The sequence below is a fragment of the Saimiri boliviensis genome, chromosome 9 (genome assembly GCF_048565385.1).
Source record: "Saimiri boliviensis isolate mSaiBol1 chromosome 9, mSaiBol1.pri, whole genome shotgun sequence".
In the NCBI taxonomy this organism is placed as follows: Eukaryota; Metazoa; Chordata; class Mammalia; order Primates; family Cebidae; genus Saimiri; species Saimiri boliviensis.
In genome coordinates, this window is record NC_133457.1 from 570,007 (window position 1) to 592,162 (window position 22,156).

Genomic DNA, 22,156 nt, shown 5'->3' on the forward strand with positions numbered 1-22,156 from the left:
ATGGCTGAAATATAATTGATAAAAGCCTATCTGAAACATTTCCTCTCAGAGGCAAGCTTTACTCTTAAATACATATCTAAATATTAGGAAAAGTCAACTCCCAGCCTGTATCTGCTTTCAGTTGGAACATACCATGCTCTTTTTGCCAACTGTGGGACTGTCATTCTTTTCTGTATTCATTCATACTGCCACTGGCAAACTGATCCTCTAAAAAGAGACAAGAAGGAGGAGGGAGATGCTTCCATGCTGACTTCTCCACTGCTAGAACTGCCAGCAGGAACATGTTTGATTCAATTAAATTAAACAAGCATTTATCGAACACAGTCACTGGGGTAAATACTAGCAAGAAATAAAGAATAATACAACATGGCCTTGTCTGTAAGGAGTTCATTCTAGGTGAAGTGACAAACATGAACAATTACACTCTTCTGTTAAAAGAGCTATAATATGAGTGCTATAGAAGATTACTGTCAAATACCAAAATGTGAAATAAACAAAACCCCAACACTATTGGCACAGTTGAGAATATTACTACACCCCCAGCAGCATGGCAAGGCCAAAAGTAATAAATGTTGGAGAGGATTTGGAGGAAGAAGAACTCTCATACGTTATTGATGGGAGTGTAAAATGACACAAGGACTTTGTGAAAAGGTATGTCTGTTTCTTTTAACATACAACTACTCTAACACCCAGTAATTCTCCTTCAAAGCATTTACTCAAGATACATGAAAAAACATATTCCTAAAAAGTCTTCTACAGGAATGTTCAAAGCTCCTTTGGGTACACTAGAAGTCTCTCATTCGAGAATGGTTAAACAATGAATTACTACTATTCAGCAAAGAATAGCAATATACTATTAGTACACCCAGCAGTATGAATGTCCCCTGAAAGCATTTTGATGAGTGAAGACAGCCTTGTACAAATGAATCCACAGTGCACTAACCCATTTATATGAAGTTCTAGAACACGCAAATATAATCTGCATGGAAAAACATCAGCACTGTGGGTGACTCTGGGTGCATGGAGGTGGAATTGGCTGGGAATAGACATGAATAAACTTTCTGGAGTGGTGGGAACGTTCTACATCTTGATAGAGATTCGGGTTATGTAAACATGCACATTTGTTGAAATTCAGTTAATTTACATGTCAAATTTTTGCATTTCATTGTATATAAATTTGATCTCAAAAAATTTTCTTTTGAATAATACAACATGGCCTTGTCTGTAAGGTGTTCATTCTAGGTGAGGTGACAAACTTAAACTAACAATTGTAATCTGTTAAAAGGGCTATAATATCAATGACATGGAAGATTACCTTCTAATACCAAACTGTAAAACCAAACCCAACACTATTAGCACAATGAAATATTACTAGACACCCAGCAAATATTACTACACATCCAAATGAACATTAAACTTCTATTAATGAAATTCATAACAAAGTTTTTAGTGGGAAGCAATTTACATCAGAATGCATTAAAAATAAGATTAATGAAAGGATTGAGTCGTAAATAGACATGATAGAACAAATAGAGTTAAATATTCGTGGTATTATATAGTGGTGCATATATAGGTGTTCAATAAAACATTTTTTCAACTTCATTATATGTTTAAGCATTTTTATCAAACAATAGTTGTCATAAAGAGAGAGCAGAAATGTTCCCATTTTTTTCCACCTACTTTAGTGAGTCTCTCATGAGAACTAGTTCCATCCCTTTTGACCTTTTTGTCTTCAATCCTTTTCTCTATTGTCTTTGTTTCAATATACAAGCTTGCTTATCTTTCCAGCATTTAAAAAAAATTATCCCGAAATCTGGTGTCTATTCAAACTACTTTTGTTTTCTCTTAGTAAAATTTTTGTTAGAGTGAAAAAGTACCTAAATGTGCCTTTGTGCTAGCTTCCCGTTCTCACCCCCAGGCGGTTTGGAGTTCATCTTTATTATTCACTGAAGCTGCTCTCTCCACTGTTTCTAATAACCACCTAATTGCCAAATCCAATGTTCCTTACTCACTCCTCATCTGTTGCGTTTGAGGTCACAGCAACAAGCTGAGGCAGCTGGTTTGGCTCAGAATGTTATTATGGTTATAAAATGACATAACCCACTGCATTCTGCTTCCTGTGACAGACAAATAAATCAACAACTAAAAACTGCGCATGGAAGTTACATTTGAGTATCTCCTAGACACATTTTTTCCTGCTTCTCTTCTTCCAATATTTGCCACTGCTGACCATCTGCTACTGGAAAACCACTCTTCTTCCAGTTTCTATGATTTAGATTTTAGTTCCTAATCTTCCTTCTTTATTTCTCTGTTTGCAGGCCACTATTAAGCTTTCATTGGATACCCCCGTCCTTCTTTGTTTAATTTCCACTTTTAAGTGAGTACGTTTCATTATTTTAATGGCATCTACAAGTATTTTTAAAATAGTGTAAGATATTAAGAATTAAGGCTCCCGACAAAGCAGATGTGGATGGATGTGGGTGGGGCTATCCACCAGCAACCCTAGCCTACAGGTTGGAAAATATTGTAGGTTACTTTTGGACTAAAGATAATTCTGCTTACTGCACTGAAGGATGATTTTTAAATATCACATAAGATTACGTTTTTAAAGTTTGATATTGAATCTAAATATTTAAAAGATACAGACTAAAGCCAAACTACTCTGGTGGCAAAAGGATGGGAGAGGATGAGAGGATCCACCTTTGCCTTTGACTCTCCAGAGTTCTTCACTGTTGCCAAGGGAGGTTCTGGGGGTTTTCTCCAGTACTCTGGGACAATGCTCTTTAAAATTTGTGTGCCTATTAATAACCAGAGAATTGCATAAAGATTCTGATTCAGCCGGGTGCGGTGGCTCACGCCTGTAATCCCAGCATTTTGGGAGGCCGAGGCGGGTGGATCACGAGGTCAAGAGATCGAGACCATCCTGGTCAACATGGTGAAACCCCGTCTCTACTAAAAAAATACAAAAAATGAGCTGGGCATGGTGGTGCGTGCCTGTAATTCCAGCTACTCAGGAAGTTGAGGCAGGAGAATTGCCTGAACCCAGGAGGCGGAGGTTGCGGTGAGCCGAGATCACGCCATTGCACTCCAGCCTGGGTAACGAGTGAAACTCCGTCTCAAAAAAAAAAAAAAGATTCTGATTCAATAAGTCTGGGGCAAGGTCTGGGAGTCTGCACTTCTAGCAAACTCTCAGGTGGTGCCTGTGCTGTGGGTCCACAGTCCCTGGATTTTCTCTTAACTTCAAACTAAGTTTGAAGTTAAGTTGTAAACTTATTATATTCTAGAGAACATTGCAATTGTTTCATCCTTTAGGGGATCATTATTTGTTTCTTTGGAGAGTAAGAAAGATATTTTATTCTTTATCACGCATGCTTATTCCTGTACAGTGTTTTTAATTTTGAATATTCCACTTGTAATTGTACATTGGCCAGGTAGAATGATCAAGGAGATTGGGTCTTAAATATTATTTCAGTAATCAAAGTTAGTAAATACGAGAGGATGACCTGGAGCCAGCAAGGAATAAGAACAAAAGTGAAATCAAAATTTCTCAAGACAACTCAAACCGTATTTGGACCTGGTCACCTGCAGTCTCCGTCACAGGAAAGCACCATAGAGGCACCATGAATAGACAGTTAGTGACTCCACCTAGTTGCAGATATTTCTTCTCTGTCTTACTATGGAAACCAAGATAATCTGTTTAGTGGAGAATAACTCTTGCAAATAGACTCCACAAGTCAGAAGTAGGGCAAGTGACACCAGAATAGTGAAATCAGTAGAGCTGGTGGATTTTATATACATGTTAGAGGGTGATCTAGTTTGGCTCTGTGTTCCTACCCAAATCTCATCTTAAATGTACTCCCATAATTCCCACATGTTGTGGGAGGGACCCAGTGTGAGATAATTAAATCATGGGGATGGTTTCCCCCATTCTGTTTTATGGTAGTGAATAAGTCTCATGAGATCTGTTGATTTGACAAGGGAAACTCATTTCACTTGGTTCTTATTCTCTCTCCTTGCCTGCCACCATCCATGCAAGACAGGACTTGCTCTGCCCTGCCTTCCACCATGATCCTGAGGCCTCCCCAGCCGTGTGGAACTGTAAGTCCTAGAAACCTCTTTTGTAAATTGACTAGTCTTGGGTGTGTCTTTATCAGCAGCCTAAAATGGACTAAACAGAGCAAGGGCTTTTTCACCTCCTAATCCTAATAGGATTGTTCCCCAACTTGACATCTTTCTCTTCTTTTTATACAGTATGAACTTTTCTCTTTTATCAGCATCTCCATTTAAAATCCTACATATAATAGATGACTTCCATATCTGTATCTTCCACTTTGGTCTTTCTGAAGTCTCTGCTTCTATTCTAAAAGTTATTTATTTATTTCTATTATTTATTCTTTTATTCATGAAATGTAAATACACAGACTTAAGTAGAGAGAGAAAATATAAACCAATCCTTAGGGTTTCTGTGGAGGAAATGGAAAACTCAGTTATTATAATTCAGTGTGTAATTGTCAGTCCCTAGTTTTCTAGCCTTTTGAAACTCACACTTTCTTTCAATCTCTAGACAAAGTGGCTTTGGCCCTTATTACACCCACTATAGGATGTTTAGTGATGCCCCTGCCTTCAATTTTTGAGCAGTTCTATGGCTATCTCTTAGGCCTGATTAGTGCTTATACCAAATTCCTTCTTAATGTCAAATTCTCCATCCTATGATATCATCTTCCCTCCTGCAGCTCCTGTGTTGTTTCCACATATCTTTGTCCTGGGGATAGTTTACTGCCACTTTTATTTCATATCCTGAAGCTCTATGAACACAGATCTTGCTAGTAATAGACTTTTTACACAAGAGTTAGCGATAATGGAAGGGAACTAGAGAGCCAGAAGAGGACACAGTGAGACACTGGTACTTTGTAGGCATTTACTCACTGGTGTCTTTCTCCATACATCACAGGCTGCTAGCCCACGGTCAGGGGCCTCCTTTGGCTCACGGAACTTTCCCTTTCTAGAAGTCAGCCCGCAACCACCACTTCTCTCATCATAGCCCAAGAAGAGAAATAGAACTTCTTTTCCTATTTTCCCTCTCCTGACCTTGCACCAGGGATCTGAATGGCAAAAACCACAAACGTTTTTCTCTGCTATCACACCACAACGATCAACATAGAAGACTTCTGTGACTGAATGTATGGGGATTTCCCCCGTACTAACAAGCAAGCAATGAATTCTGCAGTGGATACTAGCTAGGTATCCTCCAGTTCAATTCTGACATTACCTACTTTGAGACAACATTGGATGCCACAAGTTGCGGGCTCAGTCTTACCAGACTGCCCATCACAAGCTGCAGCTTGTTTCAACTGTGCTTCTGACCAATGGGCCATAAATAGGGGATTTCACAACCTTCTTCACATGTTTCATTAATTTGATAGACCAGCTCACACAACTCAAACAGTTACTTAAATTTCCCAGTTCATTGTAAAGGATATGATATTTGAAAGGATACAGTTAAAGAGATGCCTGTGGTCAGGTATGGGAAGGAGCATGGTGCTTCAATGCCCTCCTGGGGTGCACCACCCTCCAGGAACCTCCACATGTTCAGCTATATGGAAGGTCTCTAAACTCTGTCCTCTTGGGCCTCTTATGGGGATTTTGCTGGACAGGCATGACTGAGAATTGTGACAGGACAAAAGGCACGTGATCTCACATAACAGGCTGAGTAGGGAAACCCAGCAAGGCCTGTCCATTCAGGTTCTTTTTGGCTTTTCTGTATAGCATTCCTTCCTCCAGGGTATGGAGTGGGACCCTTTCTGAAATAAAGCTCTTCTGACCCCACAATCAGACAAGGTAGATCACAGCCCGCTCTAGGATGGAAAGGCAGAGAAGATTAACATTTTGCTTTGGGAGAAAAGTAGCAGGTGAAAGGAAGGCACAAGAAGGTCAGAGAGAGAGATTCTCTTTTCTGAGGCTAAAGGCACCCAATATTATAACAGAAGAGTGTGACAAGGGCCATGGGAGTTTTGAGCCAGGAACTGTGGACAAAAACCAATATTTACATTATAATATCAATGGGCATCTCTTTCACAATCATTAAAGTTCTATTAAGGTGGTTGCATTAAAAAAAAAAAGAGGACTTTTTTTTTCCTAATAAGAATTTCTTTTTTAGGCAATTACTTTAAACTTAGTATAACTTTTTTCTAACCCCGTAAAATGTGTGAAAAATGTTTTAAAAACAACAGTAAAAATGAAAATTCAATAGCTTCCCATGACAGAGGGAAATCTCAGAAACATTATATTTAGTATTAAAGGAAAGTTAGAGAAAGAGGCTATTTCTTTTTCTAAAACTAAAAATTAATCTAACATTATATTGTATAGTCAGACATACAGATGTGCTACAATTATTTTAATGTTTATCTTGAAAAAATACCTTTGAGTTGCAAAACAGGACAGTGTCATCTCTATGGGTGGGGAAAGGCAGTAGGATGACTTGGGGCAGGAGACTGCAGGTGGCTTCAGCGCTGATGGTGATCTTCTAGTTCAGTGGTTGGGTAGGACTAATACGGTTTTATTGGAATGCTTCATAAATGCTGCATGGAGTATATAGGTTCTTTCCAAAGTGATATGATGAGGTTTTCACAGAGTTCTCTGATCCCACAGATATTAAATTCAGATTTGGAACAGCGGATTAGAGGAAGCTCCAAGGGAGGATGGGTTTTGAGATACTAGTAAAAGGCCAAAGCCATTTCTAGCCATGTGGAACTCAAACTCATATTTCATTTTCCTTCAATCCAAACAAATTTCTCCTATCAAATGCTGTCTCCCTAAAACATCACTAAAGTTAACCATTCTAATAAGACAAAGCTGTTTGTTGCTTGCTGTGGTAGGAGAGAGCATTACTCCAACAATCTTAGTGGCATCTTAGAGGGTGGAAGAATGCCTTTGGGATATTTATTGAGATTCTGAAGTTTGCTGCAAGACTGATCTTTCAATGTGGAATTGGGGTATGGGGAAGGCATGCTTGGTTAGGATTAGGGAAAGATCATGATTAGTAGTGTAGAACCGGTAGACACAGAAAGATGAAGATTTTGTTGCAAAGGTTCGCAGAATCTCAGAGTGTAAACCGTTGTTTGATCCTTTCTATTGAAGACTTGAAGTTCCTGCAATATGCAATTAAGTAATTTATAACATTTATTTTCTTGAAATACTAAGGCTTTGTTGGTGAGGACAGTGGAATACTAAAGTCATGTCAGTATAGATAGTAGGCTGTGTAGATGGTTTCAATTTAATTCATATTCCATCTATGTTATTCAAAGATCTCATTAGTTATCCAGTGAGGAGAAAGAGATTAAATTTAGAATCAGAAATTTTACATCAGCATCTTGGTTCTACCTTTAGCAACTTTGATGAACCTCTTTAAATTTCTATTTTGATACTTGCAGAATGAGAGGGCGGACCATGTTTCCCTTTAAGGATGAGCTCTGGAATTACATGGAGAAAGATAATTAGCATTAAATTATATTTTACCCTAGGTCCCATCCACCCACCACCTCTAAACCACTCAGAAATGCAGCCCTGAATGCAGACACCACTTCCAAAATGGTGTAATGTAAGTAAATTTCACATTACAATGTTGAAAACTTTTAAAATCATGATAAAAATTATGAAAAAAAATTCCATCTACTTAAAATTTGGAGCAAAATGAATCCAGAAATTGATCTTGGATTTAAATTCCACCTGAAATTTGGCATTTCTGCCAAATACACACTGCATATTCAATATTATAATTGAAATTCTGTGTCTCTCTCTTCTTGATTTGCGAGTGTGTGTGTGTGTGTGTGTGTGTGTGTGTAAGTGGAGGGGCTCTAGGATTCAGAATGAACTCACTCTGCTTCAGTCATGCTTGACGGGAACTGGTGATTCAACTGTTGCAAAACTTTGAAAGTGTTCATTAATTCAGGCTTAATTAATGCAGAAAGACAATTAAAACTTTTATGGAGTATATGTCATTAACATGAATGCCATGCATTTATTATACTATAGAATACCGAGATGAATACAAATGAATTCCAATGACCAAAAAACTTGGAGAGTTAGCTGTAGATGTACAATATGCCTCAAGTTACTGAATGTACCTTATGTTGCAATGTACCTCATGTTACCAAATGAGATTTGAAACTACATTTTATATCAAATCCTAGACTTATATACCAGGTTCTTGCATTCAGCAGAGCCAGAAGTTTGCCATGGCAACTGCTGCATCCTTTTTTCATATATAAAGCAACAGACTAACAAGAAAGAACCATTCTCAGATGCTCTTCCGATTCATATACAGCTAGATTTTTGTTGCTGTTTATCTAATGCATAATTTAGATAGTGTCCAAAAACTTTGTTTTTGTTTGACATTTGTAATCAGCATGCTGATATTATGTCCTTAAGAACATTGTACACAATTTTCACAATTTTTTATTGTGACAAAATACATATAACATAAATGTATCAATTTAATCATTTTAAAATGTCAGTTTGGTGCCATTAAATGCACTCGCATCGTTGTGTAGCCATCGCCGTCACCAACTTCTATCTTCGTAACACTTTTCATCTGGTAAAACAGAACCTCTATACTCAGTAAACAACAACTCTCCATTCTTCCCTCCCGCTAGCCCTTGATAACGATCCTTCTACTTCTGTATCTATGATTTTGATTAAGTACTTCATATAAGTGGAATCATACAGTATTTGCCTTTTTTTAACTGACTTATTTCACCTAGCGTATTGTCATCAAGATTCATCCATGTTGTAACATGTGTCAATATTTTCTTCCTTTTTAAAGCTTCATAGTATTCCATTGTGTATGTATACCACATTTGGTTTATTCATTCCTATGTTTATGGACACGGGTTGCTTTCACATTTTGGGTATTGTGAATAATGCTGCTAGGAACATAGATGTACATATATCTCTTGAAGAGTGAATTCAATTATTTTGGGCATACACTCAGAAGTGGAATTGCTGCATCATATGGCAGTACAATTTTTAATTTTTTGAGGAACAACCACACTGTTTTCCAAAGTAGTATTACCATTTTGTATTTCTACCAACAGTGCACAAGACTTTCAATTTCTTTGTATTCTCACCAACACTTGTTACTTTCTGCTTTTTTGATAATAGTCATTCTAATGGGTGTGTGGTGATATCTTATTGTAGTTTTGATTTACATTTCCCTAATGATTAGGAATGTTGGTCATCTTCTCATGTGATTCTTGCCCATTTGTATATCTTCGTTGGAGAAATGCCTTCTGAAATATCTGAACAAGTCCTTTGTTTATTTTTTAATCAGGATGTTCATTTTTCTGTGCTGAGTTTAAGAGTTCTTTAAGTATTCTGGATATTAATCCCATATCAAATATATAATTTGCAATGTTTTCCCCATTTTCTGGTTTACCTTTCTAGTCTGATACTTCTCTTTCATGTGCAAAATTTTGAAGTTTTTCTCAAAGTCTAATTTTTTTTTTTTTTTCGAGACGTAGTTTCACTCTTGTTACCCAGGCTGGAGTGCAATGGCGCAATCTCGGCTCACCGCAACCTCCGCCTCCTGGGTTCAGGCAATTCTCCTGCCTCAGCCTCCCGAGTAGCTGGGACTACAGGCACTCACCACCGTGCCCAGCTAATTTTTGTATTTTTTTTTTAGTAGAGATGGGGTTTCACCTTGTTGACCAGGATGGTCTCGATCTCTTGATCTCATGATCCACCTGCCTCAGCCTCCCAAAGTGCTGGGATTACAGGCTTGAGCCACTGCGCCCAGCCCTCAAAGTCTAATTTTTTAATTTTGTTGGGGTACTTCCTTCTATACCTAATTTATGGATAGTTTTTAATTATAAAATAATTTTAAATTTTGTCAAATGCTTTCTATGCATCCATTGAAATAATAACATAATTTTATGCTACATTGGTTAATGTGATGCATTAAAATAATTAAGATTCTGTTAATGTCACATGACACATTTATTGATTTGTATATATCTAGACCTATTTGTAATTCAAACATAAATCTCACTGGATCATGATGTAAGATAATTTTGTTGTGCTGTTGAATTTTTTTTGGTACTATTTTGTTGAGGATTTTTGCATATGTGTATACCAGTAATATTGGCCTTTCATTTTCTTTTCTTATAGCATCTTCTTCTGGCCTTAGTGTTAGGATAATGCTGGCAATGTAAAATATGTTAGAGTCTGAGAAGCATTACAATTAATTCCTTTTTAAATATCTGCTAGAATTGGAAAACTTATAAGTATGTGCAGATTAAACAACACATATGTACAGGGATGTATTTTTAATTTGTATGTATTTATGAGTTTTTCAATTTTCGTCCATTATTGATTTCTTGTTTTACACTATTGTAGTCAGAAAACATAGTTGATATGATTTCAATCTTCTTAAAATTTTAAGACACATTTTGTGTCCTGACGTATTATCTATCCCAGAGAATATTCCATGTGCACATAAAAATATTGTGTGTTCTGCTGTGGTTGGATGAAATGTTCTGTACACATCTGTTAGGTTCAGTTAACCTATAATATTGTTCAAGTCTTTTCTTTTAATAATTTTCTTTCTAATGAATTCATTGTTTGAAGTGGGGTATTGGAATCTTCTACTATTAGGATATTACCCTCTATTTCTCATTTTTTTTCTGTTGTTTGCTTTATTTATTTAGCAAGAGGATATAAATATATACATATGTATGCATTCATCACTATTGATAGTTAATTCATCACTATTGATTGATAATCTTTAATCACAATGATGTATGCATACATACACATATATTTATATCCTCTTGAAGTATTGACCTCTTTTTATTATATAATGATTTATTGATCTTGTGACAGTTTTTTATTTAATTTTTATTTTGTCTAAGTATAAGCACTTCTATTCTCTTTTGGTTACCATTTACATAGAATATGTTTTCATCTTTCCAGTTGTGTCCTCAAAACTAAAGTGTATTTTTCATAGGTGGTATATAGCTGGACACTGGTTGCTCTTGCTATTTTTTAATCCATTCTGCTACTCTGCCTTTTGATTGGAAAATTTGATTTATTTATGTTTAAAGTAATTATTAATAGGTTATGATTTATTACTGTCATTTCATTGTTTTCCTATTGTTTTGTAGATGCTTTGTTTCTTTCTTCCTTTTGCTTTCTCTCTGTCTCTCTCTGTCTCTCTCTCTGTGTGTGTGTGTGTGTGTGTGTGTGTGTATGTGTGTGTGTGTTATTTGAGGACTTTGTTTATAGTGATATGCTTTGATTCTTTGTCTTTTACATAAAGATTACAGGTTTTTTCTTTGTGTTGCCATGAGGCTTACATAAATATCTTACAGTTATAGCAGTCAATTTTAACTGTGACCACATACAATAACTCTATCTTAACTTCTCCCCTCAAATTTATGTCATTGGTGTCACAATTTCATTTCCTTATGTTGAATATCTGTTAAAAAATATCATAGATATCATTATTTTTAATACTTTTGTATTTTAACTTTTATATTGAATTGATTTATACATCACCACTATAATATTAGAATATTCCAAATTTAAGTATATTCTTATTTTTACAGGGAATTCTTGACTTTCATATGTTTTCATGTGGTTAGTAAGCATCATTTTATTTAAACTTTCATTTCCTTTAACATTTCTTGTAAGTCAGGCCTAGAGATGTTGAACTCCCTCAACTCTTGTTTTCCTGGGAAGGTGTTTCTCTTTCTTATTTCTGAAGAACAGCTTTATTAAGCATAGATTTCTTGGTTGACAGTGTTCTCTTTAGTACCTTAAATGTATTATCCTGGTTCTCACTGGCCTGCAAGGTTTCTGCTTAGAAATCCATTGATAGTATTGCTAGGGTTCCCTTTCGTGTGATAAGTCATTCTTCTTATTTATTTATTTATTTATTTTTGGCTGCTTCTAATATTGTCTCTTTGTCTTTGACTTTTGAGAATTTGATTATGTGTCTCAGTTAAAATCTCTTTATTTTTAATTTATCCTGGTTTTTTAGGTTTCTCTCCAGATGTTCACTTTTATCTCCTGATCTGTAATGTTTTCTGTATTTCTTTAAGTAAACTTTTGCCCCCTCCTCTTTATCAGCCTCTTCTGAGATTTCTATGATGTGAATATAGGTTTGCTTGATGGTATCACAACACAGGTTTTCTTGATGGTATCCCAACACAGTATCCCAACTCTTTTTTATTTGTGTTTCTTCTTGTTCCTCTGACTGGGTAATCCCAAATGATCTGTCTTAGAGCCCACTGATTCTTCTGCTTTCTCAAGTCTGCTGTTGAAACTCTGTTTATAATTTTTTTTAGCTCAGTCATTGTGTTCTTCAGCTCTACAATTATGGTTTCTATCTCTGTTGAACTTCTAATTTTGTGCATGTATTGCTTTCCTGTTTTCATTTCATTGTGTATCTTTGTTCATTTTTAGCTCATTGAGCTTCTTTAAGATAACATTGTTAATTCCTCATCAGGAAGTTTGTAGAACTACACTTTTTTTGAGTTTGATTACTGGTGTTTTAGTTTCTTGGGTGATATTATATTTCCCTGATTATTCATATTTATGGCATTACATTGGTGATTATGTATTTGAAAAAACAGGTACCTCTTCCCGTCTTTACAGACTGGCTTGAACAGCACTACTCCAGCAAACTCATTCAGAGATTCTGGGCAGATGAACTGGCAGAGTCTATGGGTAGTTTTGTTGCTAGATTCCTTGGGAAGACTGGTCTGGTGCCTGGATCAGCAGGAGACTGTGCTTGGTGCCTGTGTCTACAGGGGCTGGCATAATGCCTGAGTCCATTTGGCATGTCTGGAGCCTGGGTGCACTAGGGTAGATGTGGCATCTAATTGGCATGAGTGAACCCAGCACCAGGGTCCATGAGAGATATCATGTCATTGAGGTGGGTCTTGGACCTGAGTCCACAAAAGTGGTTCTGGAACCAGGTGAGGTGAGGGCTGTCCTGTTGTCTGGGTCGGGCTGAAGTCTGGAGCCATGGAAGCATGCGTAGATACTGGGGCCAGAGTTTAGTTTCACGCTGTATTTACTGGGACAGATCTGGTGCTGGGGTCTGTGGCAAAGTTAACTGTTTATTTCTCCTTTCCCCGTGCAAGGATGTCTCTTGTTATACTGCAGTATGTGGGCTTGAGGAAGGAATAATTCAGGTAGTACAAAACTATTCTTTCTATCCTCTTCAATGTGTCTTTTCTTAGTTCAGTGCTGTACCTAAGTGCCATAATCTCTCATTTGGATTCCTTAGCTTTTGTAAAGGCACTTTTGAGCATAACTAGTTGTTCAAATTAATGTTTCTGTGAGGAAAAAACACTGAAAACTCATTATGTCATCTTATGATGTCACTTATTTAATCTATAAACCGTTTGAAGATAGGCCTGAGTTTTATATTTTTATATCTTCATATAAATGGCACTAGATCTCACATTTTTTTTTCTTTTACATTTAGTTAAATTCTACAGAAGTTTGTGTTGGCAACATACTATGTTAGGAAGAGCCAAGACAAATGGGATGGTAATATTTGAGAAGATTGACATTTAAAAAATAAAACAAAATACACTAGAGGAAAATATACATGTGGAGGCAAGTACAGTAAAATAGTTTGCAAAATTGGAAGGTTTCTAAAACTAAATGCATTGAATAAATTAGAGATCTGTAAATTGGGTATGTCAGCAAGTTTAGGTAAAGAATATAGTTATATCACTGTTTTTTTTTTTCTTTTTTTTTAAAATGGAGTCTTACTCTGTCACCCAGGCTGGAGTGACTCTTTGAATGCTGTTTTTGCTCTGGTTCTGAAGAGGTTAGCCAGAGGAGCTGTCTAGGTGGGATCCAAAGGAAAGTACTAATGAGCAGAAGGTAAGGCAATGTTGTATTTCCTTCTAGGTTGCTGAGACTAGACCTCCATAGAAGCACAGTCTAATAATAAATCACTAAAATTCTCCTGAGTTTTACTTTACTGAGTCATTCATTAACCTCAGATTTAATAGTAGGGAGATGAAGAGTCATATTGTATCACAGAAGCTGGCAAACTGTGACCTGCTTGCCAAACATTGCCTGCAGTAAACACATAAGTCAAATTTTGTTAAAACACAATCACACCTATTTGTTCACATCTTGTCCTGTGCTTTTCTAATACTACAACAGTAGAGTTGAGTGGGAGTGAGCAAGATTGTATGGCCTGTAAAGCCTGTAATAGCTATCTGGCATTTCACAGAAAAAGGTTGCTGGCCCCTGTTCTAGTCTTACATATTTCTCTTTTCTTCAACAATGCAGACAAAATGCTGCAATCCCATAAAAGTGATGAAATAATACTTAATTTCTAGTTCATATATTATCTGATGTTTTACTGTATGTCAGTTTGTTGACAAATAGTAGTTCATGAAAACTCTGTATTACACATAAGAAGCCACAAAAAACACATCCTAGGCTATTTCATGTTGCAATTGCAAGGTGTTTTGATGAAATGAAGATCATCCAGGTGCAGTGGCTCACACCTATAATACGAGCACTTTGGGAGGCCAAGATGGGCAGACTACCTGAAGTCAGGAGTTTGAGACCAGTCTGGCTGGCATGGTAAAACCCCATCTCTACTAAAAATACAAAAATTATCTGGGTGTGGTGGCATGTGCCTGTAATCCCAGCTGCTGGGGAAGCTGAAGCAGGAGAATCGCTTGAACCTGGGAGGCGGAGGTTCTAGTGAGCCAAGATGATGCCACTGGGTGGCACAGTGAAACATCATCTCAAAAAAAAAAAAAAAAAAGGAGTATTACAGGGAATTTTTACAAATCAATGTAAGAATTCACAGCTAAGGCAGTTTGAGGGGGTAATTACCAATAGATAATTGATAATTATCTATTTTTAAATGTATTATTATCATCTATATTAAAGCAAGGTATTCAAGTATAATTTTCTTATCCTAAATGTTGTGACTTTTTTTAGTGACAATGTTATTTTTATATTTAGTTTCATAGGAGCTTCCCTACCTTATGTAATATTTATTTCAAGTATAAATGTAAAGGGCCTTCATAAAAGTTCAGCAAATTTTCAAGAAATAGCATTATATCCCTACTGCTTCACCTTCTGAACCTTCACTGTCATCTATATCATAAAGTTATTGTGAGGATTCAGTTAATCTATACAAGATGCCGAAGACATTGCTTGACAAGCTCTGGCATTCAGTGTATAGTAGCTAAGTTTTTTGTGTTTTATTTTATTTTACTTTTTTGCATTTTATTTTTGTTCAAACATGTTATATAGTGGAATAAATACACATAAGAAATGATATGTTGACTAGGAAAACAGCTTCAGGGTAGTTAGTTGGCTTCTAGGGAACAATTTCTAGGCGGCGATTTCAAATCGAAAACTTAGTTTAATGTCTTTACCTTTTCCCATTTCTTTCTGAGGTAAATATGGAAAGTTGCCTGTCCCTTGCAAGAGGGTTGGAAGATTAAAATATAAAGCAAGATACGATTCTAAGTAACATAGGAATATTAGTTCCTGAGAGCATGTAATTTACATACGCCTTTGACGGTCTGTATTTTCAAACATGTGCAGTAGAATTCCTGCAGGGCACTGTCACAGTGTCTGTTTATTGCAGGAGCAAACTTGTTTACCAAATTCTCAAATGAAAAACAAGATGTTCTCGTGCGGGATTTCTGAGAATTGCAGTTCCTGTTTCAGCCTGAACCTCAGATTTTTCCACCCACACGGAGTTTGGAGAGTCTTACAACATGAAGTTCAAAACAGAAACATTAATCGCCTCCACTCTTTAATGCCTGTTTTTTCTCCACCACAAAAATGTTTACCCAGGCTGAAGTACTTTTTCTCCTGAGCCCAGACTTGATATTCACTTCGTCGATTCTGCTTGTTAAATGGTTTCTTAAAATTCTTGGGTAAATGTGGGTATGGTTGCATAAAAGAAAAATCACTTAAAGGATGAGCTGGAAATTAAGTGATAGTGCATAAACGCTTTGTTATCTTTAAGGCTTGTCTTTTGGTGCATAGGGCCAAATAAATTGCCAAGGCAAAAAAAGAAAGAAAACCATCTCTGATTTAGTGCCCAAAAGTTTTTATAATGCTTTGAGTCTTCCAGTTGCTATAAGCACTTTCTGTAGCTTTGAAGCTATTTATCAGGTTTTAATTTACCCTTATATTTAGACTGACATTCCCATTAAATTAATAAGGGGATGTGATATGTAATATGCCAACCGTACACTATGTGAGGGTATTGTCACTCAGGCCTATAAAGTACCTAACAGCCAAGCATACTCACTGCAGATATCTCATAGAATGTTACCTGGGAGGCCGGGCGCGGTGGCTCACGCCTGTAATTCCAGCACTTTGGGAGGCCGAGGCGGATGGATCACGAGGTCAAGGGATTGAGACCATCCTGGTCAACATGGTGAAACCCCGTCTCTACTAAAAATACAAAAAATTAGCTGGGCATGGTGGCGCACACCTGTAATCCCAGCTACTCAGGAGGCTGAGGCAGGAGAATTGCCTGAACCCAGGAGGCGGAGGTTGCGGTGAGCCGAGATCGCGCCATTGCACTCCAGCCTGGGTAACAAGAGTGAAACTCTGTCTCAAAAAATAAAAAAAAAAAAAAATAATAAAAAAGAATGTTACCTGGGAGAGTAATATATATTCTTTCGACATTCATCCAAGTAGATAAGCTCTGTAAAGAAAGAATGTTCAGAAGCAAAGGGTTCTTCACTGGAAAAGACGTACCAATAAACATATAAGAAATGAAGACAAGATATGAAGATTTTAGATTGTCTGAAGAAGAAGTGTTTATATGCAAAAGGAAAATGTAAAATACAATGACTCTCTTATTGTGCAATATTCCTTACATAAAAATAAATCCACTTGCCATTAATGTATTTTTCTAATGTAGATATTAGACATATGATTCATAATTTTCTAGTAGTCATTAGTCAAGTACGATCATTTTCTGCCAACTCATCCTCTGAAAGAAGGCTGTTCTCCAATAGGTCAGCTTTCTCCAGGTCTCAGTTAACACATCGCCAGTGCTATGGTGCCTTCTCTCTGAAACTCATTAGCTGGATTGTTTTGTACCTCCAATGACTTTTCCTATAGCACCATTAAAGCATCAACTATTCTATATTGTGATTCATTTGTTCATCTATCTTGCCATCAAGAAAGTAAGCACATCAATGGTAGGAAATGTGTTTCATTCACTTCAGTTTATCTTTTGCGCTTCCGCAGGGCCCAGCACATGTCAGAATGTTTCTTGAATGAATGAATGAACAAATGAATGAATACTATGCTGAGCTCATTTTGATAACATCGCATGCATGTAGGAGATTATAAACAAGTAAATGCAACTTGGCACAAATTGTAGTCTTTTATTCATTCAATCTGTTAAAAAAAAAAAGCACTAGAGTTTCCAGTATTGAGAGAGATGGACAACAAGCAAGTAAATAAATAAACATGCATTATATACACAGTGACACATATATAAAGGTAAAGTGTAGGATGCTAAGAAATAGAAAAGCCTTGTGGACCTACTTAGATTGCACGGATGAAGAAAGCCTCTCTAAGACTATACTTAAGCTGAGACTTGAAGGAAGAAATGCATCGGGCACTTAAAATCAGAGCAGGGAATGTTGGGCAGAGAGGGAACAGCTAGTGAAGAGCAGTGACAAGATGTGAATTTTAGTCATAATGTAGGGGGTGGTGGATGATCGTTGGTGTTCAGTCCAGGAAGTTTGTTTTCTTTGTTGTTGTTCTTTTGTTTTTTGTTGTTGTTTTGAGACGGAGTTTCACTTTTGTTGCCCAGGCTGAAGTGCAGTGGTGAGATCCCTGCTAACCATAATCTCTGCCTTCCGGGTTCAAGCGATTCTCCTGCCTCAGCCTCCTGAGTAGCTGGGATTGCAGGCGTGTGCCACCATGCCTGGCTAATTTTGTATTTTTAGTAGAGACAAGGTTTCTCCATGTTGGTCAGGCTGGTCTCAAACTTCCAACATCAGATGATCTGCCCACTTTGGCCTCCCAAAGTGCTGGGATTACAAGTGTGAGCCACCGTGCCCTGCCAGAATTCTGTTAAGACCTCTAAGAAGCAATGCTAAGTAGGTGGGTGGCATGGAAGTTCAAAGGTAATGTCTGAGATAGCAATTTTGAATTCATTGGCACATTGAGGGCTCAGGACTAAGCCATAATTTAAATATAAACTTTGGTTTAGATGTGGATAAACACTCACATGCTGAGTGCCTTTCTCCTGCTGCACACTGTGTTAGATGCCTAACATACATTAATTATCCTTACTCAGTGCAGCTTTACCAAGGAGAGCTCTATCAGTACCATTTTGCACATTAGAAATTGGAGAACCAGAATGCTAAAATAACTAGTCCAAGGTCACACTGCTAGTAAGTGCCGGAACTGGAAATTGATCCAAGGTCACACTGCTACTAAGTGCTGGAACTGGAAATTGAACACAAGTATGTTAGTCCCAAGACACATATGTCCATAAGCACAAGGTTCTGTCTCTGAATCTTTTATATTCTTTATGCACCTGATATTTTCATCTATATAACCTCACTTAATCCTTTCAACTTTATGGGAATGAATTATTTTCCAAGTTTTTCTTTTTAAGAAATCACAGTCACATAGGTCCAGTAATTTATTTTAGGTGAGGTGGCTAGGTCTCAGGGAACAGGATTCATACCTACGGCCCCGCACCTCCAGTGTGTCACAATGCCTCTCTGGCATTAAGAGAACAGTAAGATCTTGCAGGTGTTTGCAGTAGTGGGTGTCTATGCTGGATATCGATGCAAAAGCTTCTTTGGGGTCCAAGGATTCAAAATAATCCCAAGGATTTGTGGATTAGAACAATAGGGAAAATTTTTCTTGATTCCTTCTCTAAGAAGCAGTAAATTTGTCAGGACTCTTATTTGAGTGACACTAAAAATAGAATCTTTCCAGGAGTCAAGAGACAAATGATTCCAGTATCTGGGCCTCAGTATTCTGTAAAATGAGAAGTTTTTTTTTTTTTTTTTTTTTTTGAGACGGAGTTTCACTCTTGTTACCCAGGCTGGAGTGCAATGGCGCGATCCCGGCTCACCGCAACCTGGGTTCAGGCGATTCTCCTGCCTCAGCCTCCTGAGCAGCTGGGATTACAGTCACGCGCCACCATGCCCAGCTAATTTTTTTGTATTTTTAGTAGAGACGGGGTTTCACCATGTTGACCAGGATGGTCTCGATCTCTTGACCTTGTGATCCACCCGTCTCGCCCTCCCAAAGTGCTGGGATTATAGGCGTGAGCCACTGCGCCCGGCCCAAAATGAGAAGTTTTTATTTAAAAGGTCCTAGTGTCTTCCCCACCCTGCCTGAAAATGTATGCAATTCAGATATATCTTACACACTTTCTTAATTTGCTGGAGACAGTATTCTGTTCCATTTGGGCACAGATCCTGCAGATGAGCCCCAGATCAATTGCAAAACAATTACATGAATCACGATTAGGACATTTTACTTGAAAACTACCCTAATTTCCAGGTGACTCTATTCTCTTTGCCTGCTCAGAACATACTGTACTGATGAGATGCACACAGCATTATGCAACTAATTTAGACTGTAATTACCGTTAATTTCATCCTCTTATTCCTGCAAAAGCAATGCTGAAGTTCAAAAGACATGACTTTAGTCTACGTCTATGCCACAGTTCTGTAAATTTCCAGCCCTGTAATATGGTGAGAGATTTTGCTTAAAGGGAAGTTTAATTACCTTAGAAAACCTCAAGGAACTGTCAGATGCCAGACATTGGTTCCCTGTTTCACTCAAAACAGCACAGAGGGATTTAAAAAGGAAGAAAGTAGAATGTTATAGGCAGTTGCTACCTAGCAGGATAAATAGACTTGACTCCTTTTCCAGCTGAACTGTAAAAATTATATAATCTCTCCCTTGACAGAGATTCACCAACTTAGTCTGGCAGTCTTTGGATGGCCTTGAACTTAGGGTTACTGGCAAGGATAAATAAAAATTGCATGTGGTGTGGATTGATCCTCATTCCAAAGCCTTGCTCAAAGGAAGGAGGAGATACTTCTATCAAGGAAAAATAATGCAACTTTTCAAGGACCATTTTCAATGAAGAAAGATCCTGATGTTGATCAAGTCAGAGGCTTCTGCAGAGTTATGCAGCAGAGAAATTTGTAATAATACTTACAATACATTTTAAAGTATATTTGAAACTGAAACTTAAAATGACTGAGATAAATATTAATACTTTGGGTACATAACTTACTAAATTTCTTTATCTCTCTTTTGAGGATATCACATCTAAGCAGCACAATTTTCACTGTAGTATTGAAAGTAGAGTTGGAAATAGATGTGAGGACTCCCTTCTCTTTGAATGCTTAGCCTAAGCATACAGTTAACTAATATGCATCCTTTTCCGTGGCTAAGAAACAGATTTTTAAGATTGTACAAAAATGTACACATGGTGGTTTCTGAATGTAATTACTATTTAATATGCATATGCACTGGAACTATTTTAGGCACTAGCTCCTTCTGTCAATCTTTCATCACTTCTGCTTTCATAAAAGATCCATTCTGGATTACCTTTGGCTTCACATTAAATATTCACAGACATAGGTACTACTGTGTTAGTTGCATCATGTATAGAAATACTTGTCGTTTAAATCTTAATGAATGCACACAAACAAAAAAACATACACAGTACATAGACACTGTTTATAGCCAATGTTTATGGAAGTGGTATATAGCAACACCATTATGCAGGACAGAGTTTAAGGTAATCTGACTATTGTTTCATGGTCAGTAAGTGGTGGAGCCATTACCAGATGGAGCCTGTGAGTGGGTCTCTCTGGCTCGCATGGCTTTAACCACTGTGATGCAATGTTTCTCATACAGTGTGTAATCAGATCTCCACATCAAGATAAACACTCTGTCAATTTTCTTCCTGCTTTAATTTCAGTAACATTTATTTAATGCATACTTAAACAGATATAAATGTAGAGGGAATTCTCTTGAAATCCTCCAGTGAAGTTTTCTTACTCTGCCCCATCAAAACTGCTCTTGATAATGACATTGAATACCTTCATGTTGCTGGAGACCAAGGTCATTTCTTAATTCTCATGTCACTTATATTTGGAATCAGCATTTAACATACATAGTTTATTTGTCCATTCTCCTTAGAACACTTTCTTCACTTGGCTTTGAAGACAGCACACACTCCTGATGTCCCTCTTACCTCACTGGTGGCCTCGCAGTCTCCGGTACTATGAATCCTTTTCTTCCAACCACTTAACGTTGAAGTTCCCAGAACTCAGAACTCAGCTGTCTTCTCTTCCACATCTGTCCTCACCTCTAAGTGTGTGTACAAGCCACTGATTTGTGAAATCGTTTCAAACATATGCATCCAACCCAAGCCTGTGTCCTGAATTCCAGACTTGATTATTCACCTGTCCGCTTGGCATTCCCACTTAGATTTAGGGTACACAACTCAGACCTAAGTCCAGACTGACTCTCTTCACCCCAGACTTGTAGCCTTCATCATCTCAACCAATGACAACTCCTCCCTCCAGTCACTCAGGCCTTAAACTAATCCTCTTGTAGTCTCATCTCCTGCATGTGATCCATCAGGAAATCATACTGGTTCTACTTTTAAATATTCCTAGAATTAAAGCACTTCTCACTCATTATCCTGTTGTCACTTTGGTCTAAGAAGTCATCATTTCTCACCTTCTTAGTGGTCTTATATAACTTAAGTCAGGTCATGTACACATCTGCTCAAAATTTTGCAAGAGTGTTCATTTCTCTTACAGTAAAAGTAAGGCCATTAGAAAGATTTGGACAGATTGATGTTATCTTCCCTTCTCCTTCCCAATACTGAGCCAGTTCCATCCTGCTCTCCTACTATTCTCTTTGTTCATGACTCACTTGCCCTAGCCACACTGGTCATCACCCTATCTTGCAACATGCTGGGCATGTCTCTCTCCGAGGGCTTTTGATCTTCCTCTGCTTGGCATCCTCTTGGCTTCTTTCCTCACCTTTTTAAACTTACCAAACCTCACCTTCTCCCCCCGATCTTCCTTACCCTATTCTAAGATGACATTTTATTCGACAGCATTATTGC

The 22,156-nt window shown here is 37.4% G+C and overlaps 1 long non-coding RNA gene across 2 annotated transcripts in view; it reads left to right on the plus strand.

Annotated features, from left to right (window-relative positions):
* LOC141585514 (uncharacterized) overlaps positions 1-7,833 on the plus strand; it is a 174,288-nt gene extending 166,455 nt beyond the window's left edge. Inside the window, exons 3-5 of one of the 2 annotated variants that reach the window (XR_012519064.1) lie at positions 2,319-2,377; positions 4,041-4,098; positions 7,521-7,833. This is a non-coding gene — a long non-coding RNA (uncharacterized LOC141585514). Of the gene's footprint in view, positions 1-2,318; positions 2,378-4,040; positions 4,288-7,520 lie in introns of those variants that run through there. The other variant, XR_012519063.1, reaches the window with a different exon arrangement.
* The last annotated feature ends 14,323 nt before the right edge of the window (positions 7,834-22,156 follow it).